The sequence below is a fragment of the Bos mutus genome, chromosome 21 (assembly GCF_027580195.1).
Source record: "Bos mutus isolate GX-2022 chromosome 21, NWIPB_WYAK_1.1, whole genome shotgun sequence".
NCBI lineage: Eukaryota > Metazoa > Chordata > Mammalia > Artiodactyla > Bovidae > Bos > Bos mutus.
In genome coordinates this window covers 1445894-1464000 of record NC_091637.1, presented here as the reverse complement: position 1 = coordinate 1464000, position 18107 = coordinate 1445894, and the positions used below count along the sequence as shown (strand labels likewise).

The 18107-nt window shown below is 38.7% G+C and overlaps 1 non-coding gene across 1 annotated transcript; it reads right to left on the bottom strand.

The window, feature by feature from the left end:
• Positions 1-2108: 2108 nt before the first annotated feature.
• LOC138984561 (small nucleolar RNA SNORD115) lies at positions 2109-2153 on the bottom strand. Its single transcript, XR_011461842.1, has one exon. It is a non-coding gene; the product is annotated as a small nucleolar RNA SNORD115 (small nucleolar RNA).
• Positions 2154-18107: the final 15954 nt, after the last annotated feature.

Here is an 18107-nt window from a genome sequence, read left to right as displayed (position 1 = left end):
AGCCCATCAAACAGCCCATCAGGAACCACTTGTGTCACCCAGACTCTGGCATGCCTGAAAGTGACCTGGCCAGGCCCCATGGAAACTCAGGTGCTGCACTCCAGCTCTCCCAACAGCCAGTAACATCTACCTGCCAAAACCTGGTTGACAGGTTTCTGCCTGCCTCTCACTGTCGCCAGGCCAGGGGCACGATATTTTCCTATCAATGGTTCTTGGGAGACTGAAAAGCACATACCAGGTGATTGTCCCCTCAGTAGCTCAGTGTGTGCTATGTGGAGGTGTATAGAGACATGTATGTGTGAATGTTCCCCAGGGTGCAGGGAAGGAAACATTGCCTCCATGTATTATCTGACTAGAATTAAGGTCTCAGGAAAGGCTTTTCAGGGCCAAGGGCTTGGAGCCTAGCAAGATGGTGTGGCAGCCAGATTCCTTCCTTTCTGAAGACTGAGGTTCTTGAAAGGACTCCCCCTTCTGGACTGCATTGAGGCGGGCTTCCCCCATAGTCCAACATCCTCTGTGTCTGGTGTCCAGAACTAAAGAGAACCACTGACCTCAAATCATTCAAGTCAGAATGGCAAGTTCCGGGCCATTTTTGGTCAGAATGAAAATGAAAGTGAAGTCATTCAGTTGTTCCTGACTCTTTGTGACTCTATGGACTGTAGCCCACCACTCTGCTTCATCTATGGGATTTTCCAGGCAGGAATACTGGAGTGGGTTGCCATTTCCTTCTCCAGGGGATCTTCCTGACCCAGGAATCAAACAGGGGTCTCCTGCATTGCAGGTGGATTCTTTACCAACTGAGCTATCAGGGAAGCTCTAATAATAGCTGCTTCCAAAAAGTCTACAAACAATAAATGCTGGAGAGGGTGTGGAGAAAAGGGAACCCTCTTATAATGTTGGTGGGAATGCAAACTAGTACAGCCACTATGGAGAACAGTGTGGTGCCTCCTTAAAAAACTGGAACTAGAACTGTCATACAACCCAGCAATCCCACTGCTGGGCATACACACTGAGGAAACCAGAATTGAAAGAGACACGTGTATCCCAATGTTCATCGCAGCACTGTTTACAATAGCCAGGACATGGAAACAACCTAGATGTCTATCAGCAGATGAATGGATAAGAAAGCTGTGGTACATATACACAATGGAATATTATTATTCAGCTATTAAAAAGAATGCATTTGAATCAGTTCTAATGAGGTGGATGAAACTGGAGCCTATTATACAGAGTGAAGTAAGTCAGAAAGAAAAACACCAATACAGTATACTAATGCATATATATGGAATTTAGAAAGATGGGAACAATGACCCTATATGCGAGACAGCAAAAGAGACACAGAGATAAAGAACAGACTTTTGGACTCTGTGGGAGAAGGCAAGGGTGGGATGATTTGAGAGAACAGCATTGAAACATGTATATTATCATATGTGAAATAGATCACCAGTCCAGGTTTAATGCACGAGACAGGGTGCTCAGGGCTGGTGCATGGGATGACCCTGAGGGATGGGATTGGGGAGGGAGGTGGGAGTGGGGTTCAGGACGGGGGACACATGTACACCCATGGTTGATTCATGTCAATGTTTTGAATGAGTATATAATGATCACACACAAAACATGTATTTAACAAGACTTAAAAACAGAACAAAACATACAACTATGACAATCCTAAATTGGCAAAACCAATACAATATTGTAAAGTTTAAAAATAAAATAAAATTTTTAAAAAAAGAAGAAAAAAAAAACAGGAAAAAACAACTATGCTTGGTAAAAATACCTCTAAAAATGTTTCTGATGAATTTTGCAAAGTATTCATTTGGTCTCTGGCGAGACTCTCACCAGAATATCTGATGGAAAGGCACAATTTGAAGGAGTTAAGGAAAGGCCCCATCTATGGTCTCTGGGTGGTTGGTGGAAGCAGTGATCAGGAAAGAAAGCTGAAGGCGGGACCACACCTTGGCCATGTGGAAGCCCCTAGAAAAAGTGGAGTCTCAAGGGCTTTCCTTGAGGGATCGGGTGCCTCCACACCCAAATCCCAGGGCTCTGAAAGGGACAGAATCACGCTCGACCTCTTGCCCCTGGACTGCCACCTACATTGGGCCTCAGTGTAATCTTATTGAACATGATTTTTAGGTCATCATCTCTCTTCAACAGGAGAGTTAATAGGAGTTAATATGTTTTATTTTCAGGCATTTTTTTGATTTTCATGTATTGTCTTCTTCTTTCTTCAACATGCTTATTATAAAATGTTAACATTAATATTTTATGAATATTAACTCTATATTTTTGATATTCATTATAAATATTTTTAGAATTTTTTCACTAAGCATAGTTGCTTTTTCCTTGTTATTTTCTCAATTTTAGGATTGTCATAGTTGAAAATATACTTTTTAGTGATAATTATATATTTTTTCAAAAGTAAGTGTTATAGTTTTCTTAACCCCATTATTTCCCACAGAAATGGACTGTTTGTACATTTCCATACATTTTTTTCATGTTTAATTATAATAGATCATTTCATTGATGAGCTTTTATCAGTTATGATTTATATTGATACCTGTTTTTTTATTGCATAAAAACTTTTTCAAATATTTTGAAGCCACATGTGTCTTTTGATTATAAATTAAATATACATGCATTTGTAATTTTGATTTTTTAGCTGGAAATTAATTTATGGCCTTTTCTGAACCATGTTAATAAGGTTTTGTTACGTCATTTGTTTTCTTTAGTATCTTGCTAACTTGATACAGCCTCTTGAGGGGTAAAAGATGCTTGCCTCTTGGAAGGAAAGCTGTACTTAGTTGCTCAGTCATGCCTGACTGTTTGTGACCCGATGGACTGTAGTCTACCAAGCTCCTCTGTCCATGGGGATTTTCCAAGCAAGAATACTGGAAAGGGTTGCCATGCCCTCCTCCAGGGGATCTTCCCAACCTAGGGATAGAACTGGGTTCTCCTGCATTACAGGGTTCTTTACCAGCTGAACTACCAGGGAAGCCCGTGACAACATATTGAAAAGCAAATATATCACTTTGCCAACAAAGGTCAGTATGGTCAAAGCTATGGTTTTTCCAGTAGTCATGTATGGATGTGAGAGTTGGACTATAAAGAAGACTGGATTTGGAAGAATTAATGCCTTCAAATTGTGGTGCTGGAGAGGACTCTTGAAAGTCCCTCAGAGAGCAAGAAGATCAAACCAGTCAATCCTAAAGGAAATCAATCTTAAATTGTACAAAATCTTGAACTGTACAAAAAAGATCTTCACGACCCAGATAATCACGATGGTGTGATCACTCACCTAGAGCCAGACATCCTGGACTGTGAAGTCAAGTGGGCCTTAGAAAGCATCACTATGAACAAAGCTAGTGGAGGTGATGGAATTCCAGTTGAGCTATTTCAAATTCTGAAAGATGATGCTGTGAATGTGTTGCACTCAATATGCCAGCCAATTTGGAAATCTCAGCAGTGGCCACAGGACTGGAAAAGGTCAGTTTTCATTCCAATCCCAAAGAAAGGCAATGCCAAAGAATGCTCAAACTACCGCACAATTGCACTCATCTCACACTCTAGTAAAATAATGCTCAAAATTCTCCAAGACCATGAACTTCCAGATATTCAAGCTGGTTTTAGAAAATGCAGAGGAACCAGAGATCAAACTGCCAACACCTGCTGGATCATGGAAAAAGCAAGAGAGTTCCAAAAACATCTATTTCTACTTTATTGACTATGCCAAAGCCTTTGACTGTGTGGATCACAATAAACTGTAGAAAATTCTGAAAGAGATGGGAATACCACACCACCTGACCTGCCTCTTGAGAAACCTATATGCAGGTCAGGAAGCAACAATCAGAACTAGACATGGAACAACAGACTGGTTCCAAATAGGAAAAGGAGTACGTCAAGGCTGTATACTGTCACCCTGCTTATTTAACTTATATGCAGAGTACATCATGAGAAACACTGGACTGGAAGAAACACAAGCTGGAATCAAGATTGCCGGGAGAAATATCAATAACCTCAGATATGCAGATGACACCACCCTTATGGCAGAAAGTGAAGAGGAACTAAAAAGCCTCTTGATGAAAGTGAAAGTGGAGAGTGAAAAAGTTGGCTTAAAGCTCAACATTCAGAAAACGAAGATCATGGCATCTGGTCCCATCACTTCATGGGAAATAGATGGGGAAACAGTGGAAACAGTGGCAGACTTTGTCTTTTTTTGGGGCTCCAAAATCACCGCAGATGGTGACTGCAGCCATGAAAGTAAAAGACGCTTACTCCTTGGAAGAAAAGTTATGACCAACCTAGATAGCATATTGAAAAGCAGAGACATTATTTTGCCAACAAAGGTCCGTCTAGTCAAGGCTATGGTTTTTCCTGTGGTCATGTATGGATGTGAGAGTTGGACAGTGAAGAAAGCTGAGCACCAAAGAATTGATGGTTTTGAACTGTGGTGTTGGAGAAGACTCTTGAGAGTCCCTTGGACTGCAAGGAGATCCAACCAGTCCATTCTGAAGGAGATCAGCCCTGGGATTTCTTTGGAAGGAATGATGCTAAAGCTGAAACTCCAGTACTTTGGCCACCTCATGCGAAGAGTTGACTCATTGGAAAAGACTCTGATGCTGGGAGGGATTGGGGACAGGAGGAGAAGGGGTGACAGAGGATGAGATGGCTGGATGGCATCACTGACTCGATCGGCATGAGTCTGAGTGAATTCTGGGAGTTGGTGGTGGACAGGGAAGTCTGGCGTGCTGCGATTCATGGGGTCGCAAAGAGTCGGACATGACTGAGCAACTGAACTGACTGACTAATGCGAATGCTGAAGCTCCAATACTTTGGCCACCTGATACAAAGAGCTGATTCATTGAAAAAGATGCTGATATTGGGAAAAATTGAAGGCAAAAGGAGAAGGGGGCAGCAGAGTATGAGGGGGAAGATTCAGAGAACAAGAATCTGAGAAAACCCTGGCAGATAATGAAGGATAGGGAAGCCTGTGTGCTGCAGGTCATGGGGTCACAAAGAGTTGGATATGACTTAAAGACTGAACAATAACCCAATCTCAGAGGAAACTCATTTCATAATGCATGTAAATGTATCTTCTTATATATTTAGGTAAAAATAAATTACACCAACCTGTGGCAAACATCGGAGAAGGCAATGGCACCCCACTTCAGTACTCTTGCCTGGAAAATCCCATGGATAGAGGAGCCTTATAGGCTGCAGTCCATGGGGTCGCTAAGATTTGGACACGACTGAGTGACTTCACTTTGACTTTTCACTTTCATGCATTGGAGAAGGAAATGGCAACCCACTCCAGTGTTCTTGCCTGGAGAATCCCAGGGACAGGGGAGCCTGGTGGGCTGCTGTCCATGGGGTTGCACAGAGTCGGACACGACTAAAGCGACTTAGCAGTAGCAGCAGCAGCGGCAAACATGGCTCAGAAAATGTCTCAGACTATTTCTGTACAGGGTCATCCAAAAAACTGGATTTGCCCTTAATGTTATCTGGTTGCTCATTGAGAAAAAATCTATTTCTAATTCGGTGACTCATGTTCAGTTGTAAATGATGATCTTTTGACATCATTTATAGCATATTCTTTATTATATTATACAGTTAGTCCACATTAGGATCTATAATTTTTTACATTTCTTAGTGTATAGACTAAATATTAGGGAAGAATTTTGGTTCTATGACAGTACTACTGTATCTCTAACCTTTTTAATGTCGTTTTCCTTCAGTATGGGACATTCTTTAGTACTTCAAATAGAATCCTGTAAAAATATAAAAATATTTTCATCATGTTTGTTGGATTAGATTAACCACTATGCTGTGGACCAGTGAAACAAAATTTCTCAACTTCAGTATTATTAATTTCATGTTCAAATGAAATTTATAAGCTTATATCAAGTAAGTTAGTCATTCATTCAAAAGGAAATCCCATATCCCTATTCAGTTTGTCTTCTGCTTAAACCTATTATGCTTAGGAGTGCATCTTCCTCAGTCTATTTTCTATTTGGAATATAAACATGACCGAAGGTAACTGGACACCTATCATTAATGCAGTGTTGCATTTCTTGGTTGAATGTCTTACTCAAAGATACATTGAGATAAAAGAAGTGGACTAGGTTCTGAATGTAGTATATAAAAAAATAAATCTCTGAAACAAAGTTTATGGGATGAATATTTTTTTTTATCTTTGAGCTAGATAGATAGGATTGGTTCACATGAGTTTCTTTCAAGGTTTCACTGTCTCAAATCCCAAATACAATGTCTAAAAAGGATATAATGATATCCTATATTAACATATTTCCCTGTATTGTCACCTAGGTTTATCTTCATTTTAATTATATTTATCATGATTTTCATGATCAGTAAGGTCTTCATCTTACTTTAAGACTACAAGTTCTCATCATTGTTCCAAGCCCTGGCACTTGATACACATTCATACACTTGGACCTGAATATACATACCAGCCAATTATGGTACCAATTTGCACTGGCATTTTGATATATTCAGTAGTGGGCACCTGAATCACATTAATTTTCAAAGGTTGCAAGCCAAACCATGTTCCTTCTTTGTACTCATTATTTAAGTACAGGAGTAGGACAGGTATTAAAATATAGAACTAAGTCTTGTGAAACATGACCCTTGAATGCTTGAATAATGAAACAATATGGTCAATACTCGGAAAATTATCTAGTGTAGAGGTTGTAGACTACTGATAATCCTATACAAGAATGACACAAAATACAGGTTTCTTTGGAGAACCACTCAGAAGGTGTCAGGAGAACACAAGATTGTCTCAACTATTATCCTTTATTTATTTATCAAAAGATGTGTATATACAGTCACTCAGTCGTGTCTGACTCTTTGTGACTGCATAGACTGTAGGCCACCAAACTCCTCTGTCCATGGGATTTCCCAGGCAAGAACACTGAAGTGGGCTGCCTTTTCTTACTCTAATATCAAAAGATGCCATACCAGTAACATCTGGCATTGTCTACTGCCAAATATGAACTCTCCTAAAATGATGCATATGAAGTGACATGAAACAAAGCAATTATCAGGCTACTACAAATAGTATTCATTTCCAAGCATCCTCCAACATTCATAGGATAAACATCATTACACTGAAAATAATGCATTAACATGATATACAGGCACTGAAATTTATATATGGGTTTCCTCATTAATATAATCAACTTTAGGTTTAATAATAATAGAAAATTACTGAATCTCATATTTTAATCTATGGTGGCAGAGTCTTTCATTTGTTAAAATTTTTTCAGTGACCCTAAGGCAGCATGACACTATTAGGATCCCACGGGTGGGCTTTCCTGGTGGCTCAGATGGTAAAGTGTCTGCCTGGAATGCGGGAGACCCAGGTTCTATCCCCAGGTCAGGAAGATCTCCTGGAGAAGGAAGTGGCAACCCACTCCAGTACTCTTGCCTAGATGGAGGAGCCTGGTAGGTTACAGTCCATGGGGTTGCAAACAGTCAGACACGACTGAGCAATTTCACGTTCATTTCTTTCTTTGATATTATATAAATATTGGTTTTAGTCATGTATGGAGACCTGGATGAGTAGTAAACATTCTTCTATATAGTGGTTAATAAAAATTTTCTTGACAATTATCAAGTGAAATTCAAATAATAAGCAACGATTATTTTGTCATAAGATGACATCAAGTAGATCAGTCAAATCGATAAGATTATCCCATATCAATATTCAGGCTTCCCTGGTAGCTCAGCTGTTAAAAAATCCACCTGCAATGTGGGAGATCTGGGTTCCATCCGGAGGGCATGACAACCCACTCCAGTATTCTTGCCTGGAGAATCCCCATGGACAGAGGAGGCCTGGCAGGCTACAGTCCATGGGGTGGCACAGACATGACTGAGCGACTTTCACTTTCATATCAATATTCAGGCTGATTAAAAGAATAAACCTAACTGCTTTGGCCAGTGATACATTTGGAATGAATTTATGGCTAAGGCTGCCATTTGACACTTAATGTGAAGGTGTAATTCCTAGCAGTATATCTTACTGTGATAAGTAAAGAGAGAGAGAGGAAAAAAAAGCCAAGGATAGAACCCAAATCTGCAACACTATTAAGAATTATAAATCATTAAACAAAGCATAATGGATGAACATTTTCTTCACTTATAAGCACATAAATTGGTATAGACACAAATGTTTTTCTTAAGGTTCTATTGTCTCAATTCAAATATATCTCCCTGAAGGACAGGTACCCATTTAACATATTAGTTTCAAATATGTACAGGAGGAAACTTGTATCTTTTAGTTAAGTTAGCTTTTGTAGTTTTCAGAAGTTTCAATCTGCGATTGCTAAGTTTCAGCTCTTCCATCTATGATTAATCTTTTTATATTATTAATCTCTTCATATATGGTAACTGCCCAAATCTAACTATTGCCCTAAATAGGTGAAAATTTGTATTTCAGTTCTGCAGCTGTTGAATAACTAATTGTTATTCAGTTATATGAGTGAAGGTTTGTGAAAAATATTTGGCTACATTTTTTTTTTCCCCAGCAGGTTTCATTCCCAGATGTCCAATTACAAGTTACTTCTCAATTCTATTTTCACTTTTCTCTATTGCTGTTTTCTGTATTAGGTTTGATTCCACCCTGTTTGCATTTGAGTTACATCTTTCTGCAATTGTTCCAAGACACTAAGTATGTTTGTCTCTATTTTTATATCAGTAGAGTTTGCAATTGTGGCCTCAGTTTCTAGTTATCTATAAACATAGGATTTAGTAAATCTATTTAGTTTGATCATGACACCATTTTAATATTCATGTAAAAGCTTTTCATAATGATAAAGCCTATTGCATACAAGTATAATTTAACTGACTCAAATTAGAAGTAGTAATAGTAAAAGAAATAATTCATTTGATGATCCTAGGAACCTTAAGTATGGGGAATAAAGATGGTCAAGTTCTAAACAAGGTAGGCTTATTTTTAATGGGACAATACATTTTGGGACTTTGCAAGGAACTACCTTTTATAATTTGGGCTGGGGATATTTCTTTCTCATTGACATTAATTTCAGTTATGTTAAACTGGACTCCAATGGCAGACAGAGAGCAGTTGGAGTTTTGTGTTATTGTTCAGGGACTTTCAGTTTGAATATACTTGTATTTAGTTTGATGGGTTAAAAAATTCTTCCAGTGGTATATTCAATAACACAAAGGGTGACAATTAAGATTGCTTTATTTGGGTAATATTGATAGTCGATGGGACTTGGACATTTTCCATTCTTCCAACTGAAGTATATGAAGTGTTATGACAAAATAGATGTTTCTAGAGTTTCCACTCCATTTTCAGAACACTTGTACTCAATTCAAAATTCCTTGAGGTTAATATATTCAGTTTTAAGGAAGAATGACTAACACCATAAGCTTCATGCTCAACTAACATGAAATAGGATAAATATCAAAATTATAAGTGGTCGAGATAATTAAGTAATACAGCAATCTATCTCTCCTGCTGTTTGTCCACGAGAGAAACTTTTTAATTATTATCTAGAGAATTTAACCTTAAAGTTCTTAATGGGCTTCCCTGGTGGCTCAGAAAGTAAAGAATCTGCCTACAATGCGGGAGACCTGGGGTTCTATCCCTGGGTTGGGAAGATCCCCTGGAGGAGGGAACAGCTATCCACTCCAGTATTCTGGCCTGGAGAAGTCCATGGATTGCATAGTCCTTGGGGTCACAAAGAGTCGGACATGACTGTGACTTTCACTTTCACTTTCTTCTTTTTCTTAATGGGAATTGAGGTCCACTCAACCATAGGTGCTGATCTCACAAGAGAAATATGCCTCTACTTGGGTTTCTTCTTTACCTTGATGGCAGGGTGAATTATCAATAAACCTCTCTGGTGAGATATTGGAACAATGCGATATATACCAGATCTCCTGTTCAATATTGATGACACACCTCCTCAGTGGAATTTTTATAGCATCTGGCTATATGATGGCAAAATAAGTCCAGGAAGGCCAAAAAATCTTTAAGTATTATATTTGATCATGACTACTTTTTATTGCATCAGAAAATGGATTAGGCTTAATCTCTAAATTCAAACATCTTCTAAATGATATTTGAGAAATACTATGCTTACTAGAGGGAGTTAATCTAATTTCAGTGATACCAATGGTAAGGCTTTGGGCCACCATGAGTGGTTTAATGTAACTGAGCCAAATAAATTTTAGGATATGGTTCATTTATTCCACTCTTTAGGAACTGGAAATGGTAATAAGTAGGCAAATTTTGAGTATTTGAAGGATGTTACATAGCTACTAAATTACAAAAAATATAGAAGCAATTTATTGGATTCTAGATATTTAGGAATTCCAAAAGTTGAGATGATATATTTTAGATGTTATAGATCTATATAGATCTTATATAGTGTTACAGATAATATACTTGGGCATCAGTTTTAGCCTATGGAAACTTGTCTGGCCATCTAAACGTCATACTCAGCATTGCTAAAAATATTTGATACCTTCTAAAGGTCTAATCTTGATCAAGTCTATTTGCCACCATATTCCAGGTAACATTGGATGTAGATGGCTTTCTTAGGAGTTAGTGGTAAAGTATTTTTTCAAGCAACATATCTTTGTATTATCTCCTAAATTATTTAGCCCTATATAAGCATTGCAAGATTCCAAAATAATTAGCATATTCCCTCTGAATGAGTTGGTCAGTGGCATGAAAAAGCCACACAATTATACAACTGAAAAATTGTAAGGAAAAATCCCCATCATGTAATTTCCATTTTCCCATGTTGTTCTTATTTACCCTTGATTTATAATTTTTAAATTCTTATAGAGTTAGGTATTTATGAAATTATGAATTGGAGTTTCTGGGTAGAAGTAACAGGAATTTAATTTTTCTAGTCCAAAACTTTGTAGCTTTTTTCACAATTTGGTCTGAAATTTCTTTTTTAAGATAACTTTTTCCCAATATGGGTTTTATAAAGAGTAATATAAATTTGTTAGAGAATTTTCAATGACTCTAATACATTGGTAATTCATATCTCATGTAATATTTCAGTTCTATCAACATTTGAAAGCCTCCATTCTTCCAAAGTTGGCTGGTGGCATAATAAGACATATTTATTATCAGCATAGATACTCATTTTAAGGCTGACGGCTAATCTAAGGTAACACTAGCAACATGGCAAAGAGGCACCTTGGGCCTAGTTCCCTCACAGAAGAACAATTTAGCAACTATACACAAATGAAAAGAGAGTCTGACACCTCAAGTGCAAGGCTATAGTACACTGCTGCTGCTGCTGCTGCTGCTAAGTCACTTCAGTCATGTCTGACTCTGTGTGACCCCATAGACGGCAGCCCACCAGGCTCCCCTATCCCTGGGATTCTCCAGGCAAGAACACTGGAGTGGGTTGCCATTTCCTTCTCCAATGCATGAAAGTGAAAAGTCAAAGTGAAGTCGCTCAGTCGTGTCCGACTCTTCGCAGCCCCATGGACTGCAGCCTACCAGGCTCCTCCGTTCATGGGATTTCCCAGGCAAGAGTACTGGAGAGGGTTGCCATTGCCCTCTCCAATAGTACACTGGTGGGGCACAAAAGAACAAGAAAAACACACCAAGAAGGGTTAGAGTAAATGTTTCATTTTGTACACTCTCATTCCTTCCCTGAGCTGAAACAGCAATATGCTGAGAAGGATCTCTTTGGCTATGATTTCTCCAGTTTAGGAAACAGAAACTAAGACCTACATCCACTTCCCCAGGGTTTCAGGACATTGTTTGTGAGGTATGCTTCTCTCTTATCCCACATGGAACACCGAGGGAACTGTCTTTGATGTACCACTCATGGACAGTAGGAACAAGGAAAAGGGTTATGGACTTACTGCAACTGATGCTGCAAATCTTGACAGAAGTCCTGTACCCCTAACAGCAGCCTTGTCCATCGAGGGCCCTTGCTAGGAGTATTGCTAGAACAAGGAGCCCTTCATGAGTTTCGCCGAGCCAAAGAGGCCAGACTGCAGCCCTGCCCAACTATAAGGCCAGACCCATCCCTCCCTCATCTCAGAGCCCAGCAAGTATCCTCACTCAACATGAGAGTATTGGCAGTTTGCTTCAACTGTCCATGGATGCTAAGAACTGGCCCTTCCACAATCCCAGGCTGAACTGGCTGATGAATAACTTTTTCTTTCAAGCCAAGCTCTAATGACTTGAAGTGACAACTTCCTCAAATGTGGAGATATCAATACGAGGATATGAGGATGACAAATAATCAGAGATATTGAACACTATCAAAGGAAATGAACAGAGTCATAATACCTAACCCTAAAGAAATGGAGCCCTAACAACAACTTGATAAAGAACTCAAAATATTTTAAAGAAACTCAGGGAACTAAAAGAGAAGATACATAAACAACTGAATAAAACCTAAAAAAAAGTACATGAACAAAATGAGGTTCAACAACAACAAAAAAGAAATAAAAACAAGAAAAAATCAAATAGAAATTTTAGAGCTAAAGAATATAACTATTACACTAAAATTTTCAATAGGGAACTTCACCAGTGCACTCAGTCAAACAGAAGAAAGAATTGGTGACTTTGAAGATAAGTCGTTTAAAAGTATTCAGTCAGAGGAACAAAAAAAGAAAAAAAATTAAAAAGATAAAAGCCTATGGGAGAATGGAACACCATCACATGGGACAATATTTGCATTACGGGACTTCCAGAAAGGGAAGGGAAAAAGAAAGAGAAGTTGTTTTAAAATATAAAGGCTGAAATGAATGTAGGGGTACATGTGGGTTTTTTTTTTTTTTTTTTTTATTATGGTTTACTCAGGGTATATGCCTGGTAGTGGGATTGCTGGGTGATATGGTAGTTTTATTCCTAGATTTTAAGGAGTCTCCATACTGTTCTCCATAGTGGCTGTATCAATTTGAGTTCCCACCAACAGAAAAAAAGGGTTTCCTTTTCTCCACACCCTCTTCAATATTTATTGTTCGCAGACTTTTTGATGATGCACTATTTAGCTAGGACATGGAAGCAAACTAGATGTCCATTGATAGATGAATGGATAAAGAAGTTGTGGTACATATATACAATGGAATATTACTCATCTATAAAAAGGAATGTATTTGAGTCACTTTTAAAGAGGTGGACGAACCTAGAGCCTATTAAACAAGGTGAAGTAAGTCAGAAAAAAATAAAAAAAAAAAAAATAAAATAAAATATCATCATCATTTTATATTTAAAAAACTAAAATTAAAAAAAAGAAGAAAAAAAAGAAAAAGAAAGACTAACATATATTAACGTGTATATATGGAATCTAGAAAGATGGCACTGACAAACCTATCTACAGGGCAATAATGGAAATGCAGACTTAGAGAATGGACTTTTGGAAATAGTAAGGGAGAGAGAAGGTGGAATGACTTGAGAGAGTAGCATTGAAACATACATTACCATATGTAAAGAAGATAACCAGTTGGAATTTGCTGTATGACACAGGGAACCAAAACCTGGAGTGCTATGACAACTTAGAGGGGTGGGATGGTGAAGAGAGGGGAGGGAGAGTAAGAGGGAAGGGGACATATATGTACCTATGGCTGATTCATGTTGATATATGGCAAACCATCATAATATTATATGCTTATTTAGCTTATATGCAGAGTACATCATGAGAGAAGCTGGGCTGGATGAAGCACAACCTGGAATCAAGATTGCCGGGAGAAATATCAATAACCTCAGATATGCAGATGACACCACCCTTATGGCAGAAAGGGAAGAAAACTAAAGAGCCTCTTGATGAAAGTGAAAGAGGAGAGTGAAGAAGTTGGCCTAAAACTCAACATTCAGAAAACTAAGATCAAGGCATCTGGTCCCATCACTTCATGGGAAATAGATGGGGAAACAGTGGAAACAGTAACAGACTTTATTTTTCTGGGCTCCAAAATCACTGCCACCATGAAATCAAAAGACACTTACTCCTTGGAAGGAAAGTTATGACCAACGTAGACAGCATATTAAAGAGTAGAGACATTACTTTGCCAACAAAGATCCGTCTAGTCAAGGCTATAGTTTTTCCAGTAGTCATGTATGGATGTGAGAGTTGAACTATACAGAAAGCTGAGCACCAAACAATTGATGCTTTTGAACTGTGGTGTTGGAGAAGACTCTTGACAGTCTCGGACTGCAAGGAGATTAAACCAGTCTATCCTAAAGGAGATCAGTCCTGAATAGTCATTGGAAGGACTGTGCTGAAGCTGAAACTCCAGTACTTTGGCCACCTGATGCGAAGAGCTGACTCAATGGAAAAGACCCTGATGCTGGGAAAGACTGAAGATGGGAGAAGAAGGGGACGATAGAGGACAAGATAGTTGGGTGGCATCACCAACTCAATGGACATGAGTTTGAGTGAACACCGGGAGTTGGCAATGGACAGTAAGGCCTAGCATGCTGCAGTTCATGGGGTCAACAAAGAGTTGGACACGACTGAGTGACTGAACTGAACTGAACTGAATGATCCTCCAATTAAAATTTAAATTAAAAAATTAATGTCAGGCAACTTCCCAAATTTGCAGAGCGAAATGGAATTTATGAAGCTCAAGAGTTACCAAATAGATTGAACCCAAAGAAGTCTAAACCAAGGCCCATTATAATTAAATTGGCAAACACAAAGTGAGAACCATAAAATTATCAAAAGTTAAGTGACTCTTCATATATATGGGAATTCACAAAAGACTACAAGCAGGTTTACCAGCTGGTATCCTGTAGTCTAGGAGAGAAACAAAAGATATTCAAAATACTATAAAAGAAAAATACCTTGTCAGTCAAGAATAGTAAACTGGTTGAAAGTGTCCTTTAAAAATAGAGATGAGATTAAGACTTTCCCATTTAAATAAAAAAATTGTGAGAGTTTGTCAGCACTAGACCTAACTTACAAGAAATTCTTAAGGGTGCCCTTCAAGTTGAAAAGAAAAAACACTAAAAAAGAAACACAAAAGTATATAAAAGAACAAATCTCACTTGTAAAAGTAAATATATAGATAAAGACAAAATAGTGTTAATGGTTTTAATAGTGTACAGTGGCACATAAATTAGTTTAATTCTGCTATATAGTGTAAAAATTAAAAAAAAAAACTATTAAGAATACCTCTAACCATATTGTCACCCTGCTTATTTAACTTATATGTAGAGTACATCATGAGAAACGCTGGACTGGAAGAAACACAAGCTAGAATCAAGATTGCGGGGAGAAATATCAATAACCTCAGATATGCAGATGACACCACCCTTATGGCAGAAAGTGAAGAGGAACTCAAAAGCCTCTTGATGAAAGTGAAAGTGGAGAGTGAAAAAGTTGGCTTAAAGCTCAACATTCAGAAAACAAAGATCATGGCATCTGGTCTCATCACTTCATGGCAAACAGATGGGGAAACAGTGGAAACAGTGTCAGACTTTATTTTTTGGGGGTCCAAAATCACTGCAGATGGTGACTGCAACCATGAAATTAAAAGACGCTTACTCCTTGGAAGAAAAGTTATGACCAACCTAGACAGCATATTGAAAAGCAGAGACATTACTTTGCCAACAAAGGTCCGTCTAGTCAAGGCTATGGTTTTTCCTGGGGTCATGTATGGATGTGAGAGTTGGAGTGTGAAGAAGGCTGAGCGCCAAAGAATTGATGCTTTTGACTGTGGTGTTGGAGAAGACTCTTGAAAGTCCCTTGGACTGCAAGGAGATCCAACCAGTCCCTTCTGAAGGAGATCATCCCTGGTATTTCTTTGGAAGGAATGATGCTAAAGCTGAAACTCCAGTACTTTGGCCACCTCATGCGAAGAGTTGACTCATTGGAAAAGACTCTGATGCTGGGAGGGATTGGGGGCAGGAGGAGAAGGGGGCAACAGAGGATGAGATGGCTGGATGGCATCACTGACTCGATGGACGTGAGTCTGAGTGAACTCTGGGAGTTGGTGATGGACAGGGAGGCCTGGCGTGCTGCGATTCATGGGGTCACAAAGAGTCAGACACGACTGAGCGATTGAACGGAACTGAACTGAACGATAAGAAATTTTTAATAGACTCACAATTTATATATAGAAATAAAATCTGACATCAACAATATAAAGAGTGCATATGGGGGGATGGGTGAATTTAACTGGAATAGGTAAATTTAACTCAGATGACCACTATATCTACTACTTTGGGCAAGAATCCCTTAGAAGAAATGGAATAGCCATCATAGTCAACAAAAGAGTCCAAAATGCCGTACTTGGATGCAATCTCTAAAACAAAAGAATGCTCTCTGTTCGTTTCCAAGGCAAATCATTCAATATCACGGAAATCCAAGTTTATGCCCCCACCAGTAATGCTGAAGAAGCTGAAGTTGAACAGTTCTATGGTGACCTACAAGACCTTCTAGAACTAACACCCAAATAAGATGTCCTTATCATTATAGGGGATTGGAATACAAAAGTAGGAAGTCAAGAAACACCTGGAGTAAAAGGCAAATTTGGCTTTAGAGTACAGAATGAAGCAGGGCAAAGGGTAATAGAGTTTGGCCAAGAGAACGCAATGGTCATAGCAAACACCCTCTTCCAACAACACAAGAGAAAACTCTATACATGGACATCACCAGATGGTCAACAATGAAATCATATTGATTATATTCTTTACAGCCAAAGATGAGGAGCTCTATACAGTCAGCAAAAACAAGACCGGGAGTTGACTGTGGCTCAGATCATGAACTCCTAATTGACAAATTTGGACTGAAATTGAAGAAAATGAAGAAAACCACTAGACCACTCAGGCATGACCTAAATCAAATCTCTTATGATTATACAGTGAAAGTGAGAAACAGATTTAAGGGACTAGATCTGACAGAGTGCTTGATGAACTATGGATGGAGGTTCATGACACTGAACAGGAGACAGGAATCAAGACCATCCCCAAGAAAAAGAAATGCAAAAAAGCCAAATGGCTGTCTGAGGAGGCCTTACAAATAGCTGTGAAAAGAAGGGAAGCGAAACGCAAAGGAGAAAAGGAAAGATATACAACCATTTGAATATAGAGTTCCAAAGAATAGCAAGGAGAGATAAGAAAGCCTTCCTCAAGGATCAGTGCAAAGAAACAGAGGAAAACAATAGAATGGGAAAGACTAGAGATCTCTTCAAGAAAACTAGAGATACAAGGGAATATTTCATGCAAAGATAGGCTCAATAAAGGACAGAAATGGTAAAGACTTAACAGAAGCAGAATATATTAAGAAGAGGTGGCAAGAATACACAGAAGAACTGTACAAAAAAGATCTTCATGACCCAGATAATCACGATGGTGTGATCACTCACCTAGAGCCAGACATCCTGGAATGTGAAGTTAAGTGAGCCTTAGGAAGCATCACTACGAACAAAGCCAGTGGAGGTGATGGAATTCCAGTTGTTCTATTTCAAATTCTGAAAGATGATGCTGTGAAAGTGCTGCACTCAATATGCCAGCCAATTTGGAAAACTCAGCAGTGGCCACAGGACTGGAAAACATCAGTTTTCATTCCAATCCCAAAGAAAGGCAATGCCAAAGAAGGCTCAAACTACCGCACAATTGTACTTATCTCACACACTAGTAAAGTAATGCTTAAAATTCTCCAAGCTAGTCTTCAGCTTCAGGTTGAGGTTCACGTGAACCATGAACTTCCAGATGTTCAAGCTGGATTTAGAAAAGGCAGAGAAACCAGAGATCAAATTGCCAACATCTGCTGGATCATCGAAAAAGCAAGAGAGTTCCAGAAAAATATCTATTTCTGCTTTACTGACTATGCCAAAACCTTTGACTTGTGGATCACAATAAACTGTGGAAAATTCTGAAAGAGATGGGAATACCACACCCCCTATCTGCCTCTTGAGAAACCTGTATGCAGGCCGGGAAGCAACAGTTAGAACTGGACATGGAACAACAGACTGGTTCCAAATAGGAAAAGGAGTACGTCAAGGCTGTATATTGTCACCCTGCTTATTTAACTTATATGCAGAGTACATCATGAGAAACACTGGGCTGGATGAAAGCACAACCTGGATTCAAGATTGTCAGGAGAAATATCAGCAACCTCAGATATGCAGATGACACC